Source organism: Pogona vitticeps, chromosome 9 (genome assembly GCF_051106095.1).
Source record: "Pogona vitticeps strain Pit_001003342236 chromosome 9, PviZW2.1, whole genome shotgun sequence".
NCBI classification, from domain to species: domain Eukaryota; kingdom Metazoa; phylum Chordata; class Lepidosauria; order Squamata; family Agamidae; genus Pogona; species Pogona vitticeps.
Window position 1 is genome coordinate 70,946 of NC_135791.1, and position 17,303 is coordinate 88,248.

At 48.7% G+C, this 17,303-nt stretch overlaps 1 protein-coding gene across 4 annotated transcripts in view; it reads right to left on the reverse strand.

Moving 5' to 3' along the window:
* LOC144584230 (uncharacterized) overlaps nucleotides 1-15,541 on the reverse strand; it is a 40,500-nt gene extending 24,959 nt beyond the window's left edge. The window contains exons 1-8 of one of the 4 annotated variants that reach the window (XR_013538352.1): nucleotides 14,174-15,540; nucleotides 13,749-13,902; nucleotides 7,444-7,547; nucleotides 7,019-7,172; nucleotides 3,947-4,050; nucleotides 3,522-3,675; nucleotides 445-548; nucleotides 20-173 (exon numbers count right to left, since the gene is read on the reverse strand). The gene's annotated coding sequence lies outside the window, so the exon portion shown is untranslated. The other 3 variants (XR_013538353.1, XM_078379901.1, XM_078379902.1) reach the window with 3 other exon arrangements.
* Nucleotides 15,542-17,303: the final 1,762 nt, after the last annotated feature.

The following is a 17,303-nucleotide window of genomic DNA, read 5'->3' on the forward strand; positions in this document are numbered from 1 at the left end:
TAATAAAATAATAACTTACATGAAACACAAAGAAGACGGTCACGGCACTCAGCCCCGAACTGCACTTTCTCTCGTCCTTGGCGGCAAAGAAGGGGAGATGGAAGTCCTCAGGAATCTCCACCTCGGGACTCGAACCCGAGCTGGGAGGGAGACTGGAGACAGCTCGCCATGTCCTGCAGGCGTAAAGGGCCGAGAGACATACGCACCTGTACACACATCTGCCTTAATCCTTTTTTGTTTTGGACCGGCCATCCTAACGGCAAGTTTGAAAACTGCAACTCTGTGCATGCCCAGGGGCGTTAAAATTACCCAGAGCGGTGTTTTAAATCGTTATTTCACACCTTTCTTCTCTGTTAACGACTACAAGGGCCGTCACGGGGCAGAGGGGCTCGTGACAGACCCCCATGGTATGCCTACCATCCCGCCGGCCCCCTGCACACTTACCCGCCGACCTTTCTGGATCCGGTCGTTCCTCGAGGTTGCAGGGTGGCGCAAACGAACGATGAAGCTCTGCGTCCGCGTGAACGAGCTCACTGAAAGAACGACACCTGGTTCGGAAGGGAAAATCCAGTTATTCCAAATGACAAGTACAAGCGGCTGTGAAAAGGGGGAGAAAAGCGGGACCGGGGGGTGGAATTAAAAGCAGTAGAAATCAGCCACAAACCCAGGTCCCCTTGATGCTGGGAAGAAAAAGACAGCTCCCTCTCCTCTCCAGGGTGGAATAATAAAATCACAACGCAAATAAACTGGCCAGAGAGGCCTTCGCTGACAGATGGGCGCCATATAAATCACATAAATCAATAAGCAAATCAATAAATAACACACACACACACACACACACAAGCACACATAAATACAGACATGCATGCACGCATACTTACATGCATACATAAAAAATAAATAAAAGAAACAACCATGAAGAACTTCAAATAATTTCATGCAGTGAAAAGTGAGGGAGACGACTGCAAGGCCGCAACGCAATCGCAACGCAAACAAACGGGCCAGAGAGGCCTTGGCTGCCAGATGGGTGCTATATAAATCGCAGAACAAACAAACAAACAAACAAACAAACAAGCACATGCATCAATTACATACATAAAAAATAAATAAAAGAAACAACCATGAAACACTTCAAATATTTTAATGCAGTGAAAAGTGAGGGAGACGAGTACAAGGCCGAGTCCCGCCCTGAATTTCCTATGGGGTTTGGAGGCAGAGGGAGGGAGCGAAATCCACCCAGACCCCCTTTAATCCTTTCCTTAAGGGCCAGCCTCGTGGGGAGGAGACCAACTGTAACTCTGCCCATGCCCCAAAACTTGAAAAATCCCGAAGACCGCCTTTCCCACCTTGGATCAGATTCATCTCCCGAAGGACTACAAAGCCCATCATGGGGTGGGGGAGAAGGGTCCCAGCAGTCACCCCACCCTCCCCCACGGGCCTCCTTACCCAGCCGCCGTCCCCGGTCGGAGCGGGGCAGCGTCCAGCGCAGGCCGGGTCTGCCACCGGCCTTGCAGCCGGAACAGCCTCTGGGTGCCGCAGGGGCAGGCCGGACAAATAATGGGGAGACACGGTGGGGAAGGAAAAGCGTGACGCACCGGCCTTTAGCGTCCCAGCGTCGCCATGGTAACGGGACAGGAAGGGGCGGGCCCAGAGGACCTGCTCTCCGAGTGCAAAGGGCTAGAAGGTCCCCATGGCGACTTGCAGGAAGAGGCGGGCCCTGAGGACCTGCCCTCTGATTTCCATTGGCTGGGAGCGGCTCCATGGCGACGCGACAGGAAGAGGCGGGCCCGGAGGACCTGCCCTCTGATTTCAGAAGGCTAGAACGGCTCTGGGGCAACTGCCAGGAAGAGGCGGGACCAGAGGACCTGCCCTGTGAGTTCTCAAGGCTAGAACGTCAGCATGAAAGGCCCTCTGAGTCCAAGCGTGCTAGACGGTGCCTCTACTCCCTTGGCCGGCCACTTCTCGGCTCCCTCTGCTGGCAGCCTCATGCCGGAGGACCCTAGCCATTTCAATCCCCCCCCCCAGGCTTCCCGGCTGGGGGAATTAAAAGCGCGGCTCCTAAACGGCTCCTGCTCGATGGGGGGGGGGCATATCCTGAGAGGGACCGAGGAGGAGGAGGAGGAGGAGGAGGAGGAGGAAGAAAAGGAAGGGCGCCTCGCTCTCCCAGGGACTGGGGAGGAGGAAACCTCCTCGTGTCTTTTTTTCCTGGTTCGTCTCCCAACGTTCAAGAGGACGACTGCAATTCAATGAACTTTCGGTGCTTGTCTATTTCACCTGCTTTTTATTAGTAATCCCCCTCCCCTTTTCTCCTTTATCAGCCACTTGTAAAGGTGGTTTTAGATATCTGTAATTTCTCATTTGAACTAAGCGTCCTTTCTTTAAATTAAAATATTTGTGTGCCTTAGTAAGATTACTGCATGAAACGGTAATAAATAAATATAGTTATAAATGATTATTATTGTTGCAGTTATTTTTATTGTTCTTCTTATTATTATTATTGCTTTTTGCCCTACTGTCCACGCTGTAACAGGTGGCAATTTATTTCTTTATTTCTTTATTCTTTTTATACCCCGCCTATCTGGTCATTTCGACCACTCTAGGCGGCTGTTTAATTGGTACACTGTTTAATCGGAAAGCTACCAGACGTCTGCGCCTGGATCTTCTTTACCGTTGTCCACGCCCCGTAGCTGTGGGTCTTTATGATGGCAATTTTAATTGTATTTTAATCGTATTTGAATTGTATTTTAATCATTTTATATTTTATTGTATTGAATTTTAATTGTTGTAAGCCGCCCAGAGACCTTTGGGTAGAGTGGGAGGCATATAAATTAAATAAATAAATAAATAAAATAAGAGAAGAAACTCATGGTCCCAAAGCCGTTTCCTGAAGTCTAAAAAGTAACACTCGCGCTCACACAAAAGAGAATGCAGGTGGGGGGGAATGAGAATTTTCAGGTTTTATTGGCAACCCTTTTGCATATTCACCATTACCCATTACCCATGCAAGTTCAGATATAAAACCGGCCGGCGATGAACGTACTTTAAAGAAGACACTTTACTAGGGTATTAAGAAACGGATGATTCCAATCCCCCTCCCCACCCTGCCTTGGTGGGCCCTTTCACTGTATATTTTTTTTGAGATTTAGAGAAGGGAGTGGGATCCTATAGTGCCACGACCGAGAGCGTAAGGGGGTCTGCGTCTCTTACAGATGGGCTGAGACTCATGGGAAGAATGCAGGGAAACGTGGGTGCGTTTGTTTTAAAGAACCCTAATAATGGATGACAGACTCCTCTGAAGCACTGCCGCCTGAGCTCTTCGAATAAATACAGCAAAGGCAGAAAGCTGTCTGCTGGCAGCCTGAACAGGGAAAAAGAAAAGGCCTCCTCTGCCTGCCAGATCACGGCGTAGGGCGAGAGGGTCCTCCAACCTTCCTTCGGCCCTGCTCCCCCCCCCCGTGCGCGCTGGAGGAGACAAGAACAATAAAAGCCAGAAGAAGAGTAATAATAAAATAATAACTTACATGAAACACAAAGAAGACGGTCACGGCACTCAGCCCCGAACTGCACTTTCTCTCGTCCTTGGCGGCAAAGAAGGGGAGATGGAAGTCCTCAGGAATCTCCACCTCGGGACTCGAACCCGAGCTGGGAGGGAGACTGGAGACAGCTCGCCATGTCCTGCAGGCGTAAAGGGCCGAGAGACATACGCACCTGTACACACATCTGCCTTAATCCTTTTTTGTTTTGGACCGGCCATCCTAACGGCAAGTTTGAAAACTGCAACTCTGTGCATGCCCAGGGGCGTTAAAATTACCCAGAGCGGTGTTTTAAATCGTTATTTCACACCTTTCTTCTCTGTTAACGACTACAAGGGCCGTCACGGGGCAGAGGGGCTCGTGACAGACCCCCATGGTATGCCTACCATCCCGCCGGCCCCCTGCACACTTACCCGCCGACCTTTCTGGATCCGGTCGTTCCTCGAGGTTGCAGGGTGGCGCAAACGAACGATGAAGCTCTGCGTCCGCGTGAACGAGCTCACTGAAAGAACGACACCTGGTTCGGAAGGGAAAATCCAGTTATTCCAAATGACAAGTACAAGCGGCTGTGAAAAGGGGGAGAAAAGCGGGACCGGGGGGTGGAATTAAAAGCAGTAGAAATCAGCCACAAACCCAGGTCCCCTTGATGCTGGGAAGAAAAAGACAGCTCCCTCTCCTCTCCAGGGTGGAATAATAAAATCACAACGCAAATAAACTGGCCAGAGAGGCCTTCGCTGACAGATGGGCGCCATATAAATCACATAAATCAATAAGCAAATCAATAAATAACACACACACACACACACACACAAGCACACATAAATACAGACATGCATGCACGCATACTTACATGCATACATAAAAAATAAATAAAAGAAACAACCATGAAGAACTTCAAATAATTTCATGCAGTGAAAAGTGAGGGAGACGACTGCAAGGCCGCAACGCAATCGCAACGCAAACAAACGGGCCAGAGAGGCCTTGGCTGCCAGATGGGTGCTATATAAATCGCAGAACAAACAAACAAACAAACAAACAAACAAGCACATGCATCAATTACATACATAAAAAATAAATAAAAGAAACAACCATGAAACACTTCAAATATTTTAATGCAGTGAAAAGTGAGGGAGACGAGTACAAGGCCGAGTCCCGCCCTGAATTTCCTATGGGGTTTGGAGGCAGAGGGAGGGAGCGAAATCCACCCAGACCCCCTTTAATCCTTTCCTTAAGGGCCAGCCTCGTGGGGAGGAGACCAACTGTAACTCTGCCCATGCCCCAAAACTTGAAAAATCCCGAAGACCGCCTTTCCCACCTTGGATCAGATTCATCTCCCGAAGGACTACAAAGCCCATCATGGGGTGGGGGAGAAGGGTCCCAGCAGTCACCCCACCCTCCCCCACGGGCCTCCTTACCCAGCCGCCGTCCCCGGTCGGAGCGGGGCAGCGTCCAGCGCAGGCCGGGTCTGCCACCGGCCTTGCAGCCGGAACAGCCTCTGGGTGCCGCAGGGGCAGGCCGGACAAATAATGGGGAGACACGGTGGGGAAGGAAAAGCGTGACGCACCGGCCTTTAGCGTCCCAGCGTCGCCATGGTAACGGGACAGGAAGGGGCGGGCCCGGAGGACCTGCTCTCCGAGTGCAAAGGGCTAGAAGGTCCCCATGGCGACTTGCAGGAAGAGGCGGGCCCTGAGGACCTGCCCTCTGATTTCCATTGGCTGGGAGCGGCTCCATGGCGACGCGACAGGAAGAGGCGGGCCCGGAGGACCTGCCCTCTGATTTCAGAAGGCTAGAACGGCTCTGGGGCAACTGCCAGGAAGAGGCGGGACCAGAGGACCTGCCCTGTGAGTTCTCAAGGCTAGAACGTCAGCATGAAAGGCCCTCTGAGTCCAAGCGTGCTAGACGGTGCCTCTACTCCCTTGGCCGGCCACTTCTCGGCTCCCTCTGCTGGCAGCCTCATGCCGGAGGACCCTAGCCATTTCAATCCCCCCCCCCAGGCTTCCCGGCTGGGGGAATTAAAAGCGCGGCTCCTAAACGGCTCCTGCTCGATGGGGGGGGGCATATCCTGAGAGGGACCGAGGAGGAGGAGGAGGAGGAGGAGGAGGAAGAAAAGGAAGGGCGCCTCGCTCTCCCAGGGACTGGGGAGGAGGAAACCTCCTCGTGTCTTTTTTTCCTGGTTCGTCTCCCAACGTTCAAGAGGACGACTGCAATTCAATGAACTTTCGGTGCTTGTCTATTTCACCTGCTTTTTATTAGTAATCCCCCTCCCCTTTTCTCCTTTATCAGCCACTTGTAAAGGTGGTTTTAGATATCTGTAATTTCTCATTTGAACTAAGCGTCCTTTCTTTAAATTAAAATATTTGTGTGCCTTAGTAAGATTACTGCATGAAACGGTAATAAATAAATATAGTTATAAATGATTATTATTGTTGCAGTTATTTTTATTGTTCTTCTTATTATTATTATTGCTTTTTGCCCTACTGTCCACGCTGTAACAGGTGGCAATTTATTTCTTTATTTCTTTATTCTTTTTATACCCCGCCTATCTGGTCATTTCGACCACTCTAGGCGGCTGTTTAATTGGTACACTGTTTAATCGGAAAGCTACCAGACGTCTGCGCCTGGATCTTCTTTACCGTTGTCCACGCCCCGTAGCTGTGGGTCTTTATGATGGCAATTTTAATTGTATTTTAATCGTATTTGAATTGTATTTTAATCATTTTATATTTTATTGTATTGAATTTTAATTGTTGTAAGCCGCCCAGAGACCTTTGGGTAGAGTGGGAGGCATATAAATTAAATAAATAAATAAATAAAATAAGAGAAGAAACTCATGGTCCCAAAGCCGTTTCCTGAAGTCTAAAAAGTAACACTCGCGCTCACACAAAAGAGAATGCAGGTGGGGGGGAATGAGAATTTTCAGGTTTTATTGGCAACCCTTTTGCATATTCACCATTACCCATTACCCATGCAAGTTCAGATATAAAACCGGCCGGCGATGAACGTACTTTAAAGAAGACACTTTACTAGGGTATTAAGAAACGGATGATTCCAATCCCCCTCCCCACCCTGCCTTGGTGGGCCCTTTCACTGTATATTTTTTTTGAGATTTAGAGAAGGGAGTGGGATCCTATAGTGCCACGACCGAGAGCGTAAGGGGGTCTGCGTCTCTTACAGATGGGCTGAGACTCATGGGAAGAATGCAGGGAAACGTGGGTGCGTTTGTTTTAAAGAACCCTAATAATGGATGACAGACTCCTCTGAAGCACTGCCGCCTGAGCTCTTCGAATAAATACAGCAAAGGCAGAAAGCTGTCTGCTGGCAGCCTGAACAGGGAAAAAGAAAAGGCCTCCTCTGCCTGCCAGATCACGGCGTAGGGCGAGAGGGTCCTCCAACCTTCCTTCGGCCCTGCTCCCCCCCCCGTGCGCGCTGGAGGAGACAAGAACAATAAAAGCCAGAAGAAGAGTAATAATAAAATAATAACTTACATGAAACACAAAGAAGACGGTCACGGCACTCAGCCCCGAACTGCACTTTCTCTCGTCCTTGGCGGCAAAGAAGGGGAGATGGAAGTCCTCAGGAATCTCCACCTCGGGACTCGAACCCGAGCTGGGAGGGAGACTGGAGACAGCTCGCCATGTCCTGCAGGCGTAAAGGGCCGAGAGACATACGCACCTGTACACACATCTGCCTTAATCCTTTTTTGTTTTGGACCGGCCATCCTAACGGCAAGTTTGAAAACTGCAACTCTGTGCATGCCCAGGGGCGTTAAAATTACCCAGAGCGGTGTTTTAAATCGTTATTTCACACCTTTCTTCTCTGTTAACGACTACAAGGGCCGTCACGGGGCAGAGGGGCTCGTGACAGACCCCCATGGTATGCCTACCATCCCGCCGGCCCCCTGCACACTTACCCGCCGACCTTTCTGGATCCGGTCGTTCCTCGAGGTTGCAGGGTGGCGCAAACGAACGATGAAGCTCTGCATCCGCGTGAACGAGCTCACTGAAAGAATGACACCTGGTTCGGAAGGGAAAATCCAGTTATTCCAAATGACAAGTACAAGCGGCTGTGAAAAGGGGGAGAAAAGCGGGACCGGGGGGTGGAATTAAAAGCAGTAGAAATCAGCCACAAACCCAGGTCCCCTTGATGCTGGGAAGAAAAAGACAGCTCCCTCTCCTCTCCAGGGTGGAATAATAAAATCACAACGCAAATAAACTGGCCAGAGAGGCCTTCGCTGACAGATGGGCGCCATATAAATCACATAAATCAATAAGCAAATCAATAAATAACACACACACACACACACACACAAGCACACATAAATACAGACATGCATGCACGCATACTTACATGCATACATAAAAAATAAATAAAAGAAACAACCATGAAGAACTTCAAATAATTTCATGCAGTGAAAAGTGAGGGAGACGACTGCAAGGCCGCAACGCAATCGCAACGCAAACAAACGGGCCAGAGAGGCCTTGGCTGCCAGATGGGTGCTATATAAATCACAGAACAAACAAACAAACAAACAAACAAACAAACAAACAAACAAGCACATGCATCAATTACATACATAAAAAATAAATAAAAGAAACAACCATGAAACACTTCAAATATTTTAATGCAGTGAAAAGTGAGGGAGACGAGTACAAGGCCGAGTCCCGCCCTGAATTTCCTATGGGGTTTGGAGGCAGAGGGAGGGAGCGAAATCCACCCAGACCCCCTTTAATCCTTTCCTTAAGGGCCAGCCTCGTGGGGAGGAGACCAACTGTAACTCTGCCCATGCTCCAAAACTTGAAAAATCCCGAAGACCGCCTTTCCCACCTTGGATCAGATTCATCTCCCGAAGGACTACAAAGCCCATCATGGGGTGGGGCAGAAGGGTCCCAGCAGTCACCCCACCCTCCCCCACGGGCCTCCTTACCCAGCCGCCGTCCCCGGTCGGAGCGGGGCAGCGTCCAGCGCAGGCCGGGTCTGCCACCGGCCTTGCAGCCGGAACAGCCTCTGGGTGCCGCAGGGGCAGGCCGGACAAATAATGGGGAGACACGGTGGGGAAGGAAAAGCGTGACGCACCGGCCTTTAGCGTCCCAGCGTCGCCATGGCAACGGGACAGGAAGGGGCGGGCCCGGAGGACCTGCTCTCCGAGTGCAAAGGGCTAGAAGGTCCCCATGGCGACTTGCAGGAAGAGGCAGGCCCTGAGGACCTGCCCTCTGATTTCCATTGGCTGGGAGCGGCTCCATGGCGACGCGACAGGAAGAGGCGGGCCCGGAGGACCTGCCCTCTGATTTCAGAAGGCTAGAACGGATTGCTGCCTTGTCGTGGCGAAGGGGCTTGAGTAACTCAGAGAAACTATGGGCTATGCCGTGCAGGGACACCCAAGACGGACAGGACATAGTGGAGAGTTCCGACTAAACGCAATCCACCTGGAGTAGGAAAGGGCAAGCCACTCCAGTATCTTTGCCAAGAACGCCCCATGATCAGAAACAAAAGGCTAAAGATATGACGCTGGAAGATGGGCCCCTCAGGTCGGAAGGCGTCCAACATGCTACTGAGGAAGAGCGGAGGACAAGTACAAGTAGCTCCAGAGCTAATGAAGTGGTTGGGCCAAAGCCGAAAGGACGCTCAGCTGTGGACGTGCCTGGAAGTGAAAGGAAAGTCCAATGCTGCAAAGAAAAATACTGCATAGGAACCTGGAATGTAAGATCTATGAACATTGGGAAGCTGGAGGTGGTGAAACAGGAGATGGCAAGAATAAACATCGACATCCTGGGCATCAGTGAACTAAAATGGACAGGAATGGGCGAATTCAGCTCAGATGATTATCATATCTACTATTGTGGGCAAGAATCCCGTAGAAGGAATGGAGTAGCCCTCATAGTCAACAAAAGAGTGGGAAAAGCTGTAAAGGGATACAATCTCAAAAATGATAGAATGATGTCAATACGAATCCAAGGCAGACCATTCAACATCACAATAATCCAAGTTTATGCACCAACCAGCATTGCTGAGGAGACTGAAATTGAACAATTCTATTAAGATTTACAACACCTTCTAGAACTGACACCAAAGAAAGATGTTCTTCTCATTCTAGGGGACTGGAATGCTAAAGTAGGGAGCCAAGAGATAAAAGGAACAACAGGGAAGTTTGGCCTTGGAGTTCAGAACGAAGCAGGACAAAGGCTAATAGAGTTTTGTCAAGAGAATAAGCTGGTCATCACAAACACTCTTTTCCAACAACACAAGAGGCGACTCTATACATGGAAATCACCAGATGGGCAATATCGAAATCAGATTGATTATATTCTCTGCAGCCAAAGATGGAGAAGCTCTATACAGTCAGCAAAAACAAGACCTGGAGCTGACTGCGGTTCTGATCATCAGCTTCTCATAGCAAAATTCAAGCTTAGACTGAAGAGATTAGGAAAAACCACTGGGCCACTCAGGTATAATCTAAACCAAATCCCTTATGAATACACAGTGGAAGTAAAGAACAGATTTAAGGAACTAGATTTGGTGGACAGAGTGCCTGAAGAACTCTGGATAGAGGCTCGTAACATTGTCCAGGAGGCAGCAACGAAAACCATCCCAAAGAAAAGGAAATGCAAGAAAGCAAAGTGGCTGTCCAACGAGGCCTTAGAAATAGCAGAGAGGAGAAGGGAAGCAAAATGCAAGGGAGATAGGGAAAGTTACAGAAACTTGAATTCAGACTTCCAAAGAATAGCAAGGAGAGACAAGAGGGCCTTCTTAAATGAACAATGCAAAGAAATAGAGGAAGATAACAGAAAAGGAAAGACCAGAGATCTGTTCAGGAAAATTGGCCATACTAGAGGAACATTTTGCGCAAAGATGAACATGATAAAAGACAAAAATGGGAGGGACCTAACAGAAGCAGAAGACGTCAAGAAGAGGTGGCAAGAATACACAGAGGAATTATATCAGAAAGATTTGGATATCCCAGACAACCCAGACAATGTAGTTGCTGACCTTGAGCCAGACATCCTGGAAAGCGAAGTCAAGTGGGCCTTAGAAAGCCTGGCTAACAACAAGGCCAGTGGAGGTGATGGCATTCCAGTTGAACTATTTAAAATCTTGAAAGATGATGCTGTTAAGGTGCTACATTCAATATGCCAGCAAGTTTGGAAAACTCAACAGTGGCCAGAGGATTGGAAAAGATCAGTCTACATCCCAATCCCAAAGAAAGGCTGTGCCAAAGAATGCTCCAACTACCGTACAATTGCACTCATTTCGCACGCTAGCAAGGTTATGCTCAAAATCCTACAAGGTAGGCTTCAGCAGTATGTGGACCGAGAACTCCCAGAAGTACAAGCTGGATTCCGAAGAGGCAGAGGAACTCGAGACCAAATTGCTAACTTGCGCTGGATTATGGAGAAAGCCAGAGAGTTCCAGAAAAATATCTACTTCTGCTTCATTGACTATGCGAAAGCCTTTGACTGTGTGGACCACAGCAAACTATGGCAAGTTCTTAAAGAAATGGGAGTGCCTGACCACTTTATCTGTCTCTTGAGAAATCTATATGTGGGACAGGAAGCAACAGTTAGAACTGGTCATGGAACAACTGAGTGGTTCAAAATTGGGAAAGGAGTACGGCAAGGCTGTATATTGTCCCCCAGCTTATTTAACTTATATGCAGAATACATCATGCGGAAGGCTGGACTGGAAGAAACCCAAGCCGGAATTAAGATTGCCGGAAGAAATATCAACAACCTCCGATATGCAGATGATACCACTCTGATGGCAGAAAGTGAGGAGGAATTAAAGAACCTTGTAATGAGAGTGAAAGAGGAGAGTGCAAAAAACGGTCTGAAACTCAACATCAAAAAAACTAAGATCATGGCCACTGGTCCCATCACCTCCTGGGAAATAGAAGGGGAAGATATGGAGGCAGTGTCAAATTTTATCTTCCTGGGCTCCATGATCACTGCAGATGGAGACAGCAGCCCTGAAATTAAAAGGCGCCTTCTTCTTGGGAGGAAAGCGATGACAAATCTGGACAGCATCTTGAAAAGCAGAGACATCACCTTGCCAACAAAAGTCCGAATAGTCAAAGCTATGGTTTTTCCTGTCGTGATGTATGGAAGTGAGAGCTGGACCATAAAGAAAGCAGACCGCCGAAGAATTGATGCCTTTGAATTGTGGTGCTGGAGGAGGCTCTTGAGAATCCCCTGGACTGCAAGGAGAACAAACCTATCAGTTCTAAAGGAAATCAACCCTGAGTGCTCACTGGAAGGACAGATCCTGAAGCTGAGGCTCCAGTACTTTGGCCATCTAATGAGAAGAAAAGACTCCCTGGAAAAGACCCTGATGTTGGGAAAGTGTGATGGCAAGAGGAGAAGGGGACGACCGAGGATGAGATGGCTGGACAGTGTCTGCGAAGCAACCAACATGAACCTGACACAACTCCGGGAGGCAGTAGAAGACAGGAGGGCCTGGCGTGCTCTGGTCCATGGGGTCACGAAGAGTCGGACACGACTAAACGACTAAACAAACAAACAAACAGAACGGCTCTGGGGCAACTGCCAGGAAGAGGCGGGACCAGAGGACCTGCCCTGTGAGTTCTCAAGGCTAGAACGTCAGCATGAAAGGCCCTCTGAGTCCAAGCGTGCTAGACGGTGCCTCTACTCCCTTGGCCGGCCACTTCTCGGCTCCCTCTGCTGGCAGCCTCATGCCGGAGGACCCTAGCCATTTCAATCCCCCCCCCCAGGCTTCCCGGCTGGGGGAATTAAAAGCGTGGCTCCTAAACGGCTCCTGCTCGATGGGGGGGGGCATATCCTGAGAGGGACCGAGGAGGAGGAGGAGGAGGAGGAGGAGGAAGAAAAGGAAGGGCGCCTCGCTCTCCCAGGGACTGGGGAGGAGGAAACCTCCTCGTGTCTTTTTTTCCTGGTTCGTCTCCCAACGTTCAAGAGGACGACTGCAATTCAATGAACTTTCGGTGCTTGTCTATTTCACCTGCTTTTTATTAGTAATCCCCCTCCCCTTTTCTCCTTTATCAGCCACTTGTAAAGGTGGTTTTAGATATCTGTAATTTCTCATTTGAACTAAGCGTCCTTTCTTTAAATTAAAATATTTGTGTGCCTTAGTAAGATTACTGCATGAAACGGTAATAAATAAATATAGTTATAAATGATTATTATTGTTGCAGTTATTTTTATTGTTCTTCTTATTATTATTATTGCTTTTTGCCCTACTGTCCACGCTGTAACAGGTGGCAATTTATTTCTTTATTTCTTTATTCTTTTTATACCCCGCCTATCTGGTCATTTCGACCACTCTAGGCGGCTGTTTAATTGGTACACTGTTTAATCGGAAAGCTACCAGACGTCTGCGCCTGGATCTTCTTTACCGTTGTCCACGCCCCGTAGCTGTGGGTCTTTATGATGGCAATTTTAATTGTATTTTAATCGTATTTGAATTGTATTTTAATCATTTTATATTTTATTGTATTGAATTTTAATTGTTGTAAGCCGCCCAGAGACCTTTGGGTAGAGTGGGAGGCATATAAATTAAATAAATAAATAAATACATAAAATAAGAGAAGAAACTCATGGTCCCAAAGCTGTTTCCTGAAGTCTAAAAAGTAACACTCGCGCTCACACAAAAGAGAATGCAGGTGGGGGGGAATGAGAATTTTCAGGTTTTATTGGCAACCCTTTTGCATATTCACCATTACCCATTACCCATGCAAGTTCAGATATAAAACCGGCCGGCGATGAACGTACTTTAAAGAAGACACTTTACTAGGGTATTAAGAAACGGATGATTCCAATCCCCCTCCCCACCCTGCCTTGGTGGGCCCTTTCACTGTATTTTTTTGAGATTTAGAGAAGGGAGTGGGATCCTATAGTGCCACGACCGAGAGCGTAAGGGGGTCTGCGTCTCTTACAGATGGGCTGAGACTCATGGGAAGAATGCAGGGAAACGTGGGTGCGTTTGTTTTAAAGAACCCTAATAATGGATGACAGACTCCTCTGAAGCACTGCCGCCTGAGCTCTTCGAATAAATACAGCAAAGGCAGAAAGCTGTCTGCTGGCAGCCTGAACAGGGAAAAAGAAAAGGCCTCCTCTGCCTGCCAGATCACGGCGTAGGGCGAGAGGGTCCTCCAACCTTCCTTCGGCCCTGCTCCCCCCCCCCGTGCGCGCTGGAGGAGACAAGAACAATAAAAGCCAGAAGAAGAGTAATAATAAAATAATAACTTACATGAAACACAAAGAAGACGGTCACGGCACTCAGCCCCGAACTGCACTTTCTCTCGTCCTTGGCGGCAAAGAAGGGGAGATGGAAGTCCTCAGGAATCTCCACCTCGGGACTCGAACCCGAGCTGGGAGGGAGACTGGAGACAGCTCGCCATGTCCTGCAGGTGTAAAGGGCCGAGAGACATACGCACCTGTACACACATCTGCCTTAATCCTTTTTTGTTTTGGACCGGCCATCCTAACGGCAAGTTTGAAAACTGCAACTCTGTGCATGCCCAGGGGCGTTAAAATTACCCAGAGCGGTGTTTTAAATCGTTATTTCACACCTTTCTTCTCTGTTAACAACTACAAGGGCCGTCACGGGGCAGAGGGGCTCGTGACAGACCCCCATGGTATGCCTACCATCCCGCCGGCCCCCTGCACACTTACCCGCCGACCTTTCTGGATCCGGTCGTTCCTCGAGGTTGCAGGGTGGCGCAAACGAACGATGAAGCTCTGCGTCCGCGTGAACGAGCTCACTGAAAGAACGACACCTGGTTCGGAAGGGAAAATCCAGTTATTCCAAATGACAAGTACAAGCGGCTGTGAAAAGGGGGAGAAAAGCGGGACCGGGGGGTGGAATTAAAAGCAGTAGAAATCAGCCACAAACCCAGGTCCCCTTGATGCTGGGAAGAAAAAGACAGCTCCCTCTCCTCTCCAGGGTGGAATAATAAAATCACAACGCAAATAAACTGGCCAGAGAGGCCTTCGCTGACAGATGGGCGCCATATAAATCACATAAATCAATAAGCAAATCAATAAATAAATAACACACACACACACACACACAAGCACACATAAATACAGACATGCATGCACGCATACTTACATGCATACATAAAAAATAAATAAAAGAAACAACCATGAAGAACTTCAAATAATTTCATGCAGTGAAAAGTGAGGGAGACGACTGCAAGGCCGCAACGCAATCGCAACGCAAACAAACGGGCCAGAGAGGCCTTGGCTGCCAGATGGGTGCTATATAAATCGCAGAACAAACAAACAAACAAACAAACAAAGAAGCACATGCATCAATTACATACATAAAAAATAAATAAAAGAAACAACCATGAAACACTTCAAATATTTTAATGCAGTGAAAAGTGAGGGAGACGAGTACAAGGCCGAGTCCCGCCCTGAATTTCCTATGGGGTTTGGAGGCAGAGGGAGGGAGCGAAATCCACCCAGACCCCCTTTAATCCTTTCCTTAAGGGCCAGCCTCGTGGGGAGGAGACCAACTGTAACTCTGCCCATGCCCCAAAACTTGAAAAATCCCGAAGACCGCCTTTCCCACCTTGGATCAGATTCATCTCCCGAAGGACTACAAAGCCCATCATGGGGTGGGGGAGAAGGGTCCCAGCAGTCACCCCACCCTCCCCCACGGGCCTCCTTACCCAGCCGCCGTCCCCGGTCGGAGCGGGGCAGCGTCCAGCGCAGGCCGGGTCTGCCACCGGCCTTGCAGCCGGAACAGCCTCTGGGTGCCGCAGGGGCAGGCCGGACAAATAATGGGGAGACACGGTGGGGAAGGAAAAGCGTGACGCACCGGCCTTTAGCGTCCCAGCGTCGCCATGGCAACGGGACAGGAAGGGGCGGGCCCGGAGGACCTGCTCTCCGAGTGCAAAGGGCTAGAAGGTCCCCATGGCGACTTGCAGGAAGAGGCGGGCCCTGAGGACCTGCCCTCTGATTTCCATTGGCTGGGAGCGGCTCCATGGCGACGCGACAGGAAGAGGCGGGCCCAGAGGACCTGCCCTCTGATTTCAGAAGGCTAGAACGGCTCTGGGGCAACTGCCAGGAAGAGGCGGGACCAGAGGACCTGCCCTGTGAGTTCTCAAGGCTAGAACGTCAGCATGAAAGGCCCTCTGAGTCCAAGCGTGCTAGACGGTGCCTCTACTCCCTTGGCCGGCCACTTCTCCGCTCCCTCTGCTGGCAGCCTCATGCCGGAGGACCCTAGCCATTTCAAACCCCCCCCCCCAGGCTTCCCGGCTGGGGGAATTAAAAGCGCGGCTCCTAAACGGCTCCTGCTCGATGGGGGGGGCATATCCTGAGAGGGACCTAGGAGGAGGAGGAGGAGGTGGAGGTGGAGGAAGAAAAGGAAGGGCGCCTCGCTCTCCCAGGGACTGGGGAGGAGGAAACCTCCTCGTGTCTTTTTTTCCTGGTTCGTCTCCCAACGTTCAAGAGGACGACTGCAATTCAATGAACTTTCGGTGCTTGTCTATTTCACCTGCTTTTTATTAGTAATCCCCCTCCCCTTTTCTCCTTTATCAGCCACTTGTAAAGGTGGTTTTAGATATCTGTAATTTCTCATTTGAACTAAGCGTCCTTTCTTTAAATTAAAATATCTGTGTGCCTTAGTAAGATTACTGCATGAAACGGTAATAAATAAATATAGTTATAAATGATTATTATTGTTGCAGTTATTTTTATTGTTCTTCTTCTTATTATTATTGCTTTTTGCCCTACTGTCCACGCTGTAACAGGTGGCAATTTATTTCTTTATTTCTTTATTCTTTTTATAACCCGCCTATCTGGTCATTTCGACCACTCTAGGCGGCTGTTTAATTCGTACACTGTTTAATCGGAAAGCTACCAGACGTCTGCGCCTGGATCTTCTTTACCGTTGTCCACGCCCCGTAGCTGTGGGTCTTTATGATGGCAATTTTAATTGTATTTTAATCGTATTTGAATTGTATTTTAATCATTTTATATTTTATTGTATTGAATTTTAATTGTTGTAAGCCGCCCAGAGACCTTTGGGTAGAGTGGGAGGCATATAAATTAAATAAATAAATAAATACATAAAATAAGAGAAGAAACTCATGGTCCCAAAGCCGTTTCCTGAAGTCTAAAAAGTAACACTCGCGCTCACACAAAAGAGAATGCAGGTGGGGGGGAATGAGAATTTTCAGGTTTTATTGGCAACCCTTTTGCATATTCACCATTACCCATTACCCATGCAAGTTCAGATATAAAACCGGCCGGCGATGAACGTACTTTAAAGAAGACACTTTACTAGGGTATTAAGAAACTGAAGAACACGGCCAAGAAGCCCGAAAAACCCACAACAACCATTAGATCCCGGCCGTGAAAGCCTTCGCTAATACAAATTCTTCTAATCGCCTGCTCGTCCACTGCTCTGCCCGCTCTGCTGGCCACCTCAAGCCAGAGGACCCAAACCATCCCGCCCCCCCCAAGGCTTCCCACCTGGGGCAATCAAAAGCACCGCTCCTCTAATTTAATAGCCCCCTTCATCCCCCCTAGTCTTTGTTCAATAAGATGATTTATGAAAGTGTGTTAAGTAAATATAATAGTTATAAGTAGTAGTCCTAATATAAGTAGTATTAATAGATCAGCATTGCTTTTTGCCCTACTCTCAAATCTGTAAGAGGTGAGAATTACACAGTTTAATTGGAAAGTTACCGAAAGTCCGAGCCTGGACATTATTTACTGTTGTCCAAATCCCGTAGCTAAAATAAAAGCCAAGAAATTCTTGGTCCCAAACCTCTTAAAGTAACAGGCGCAC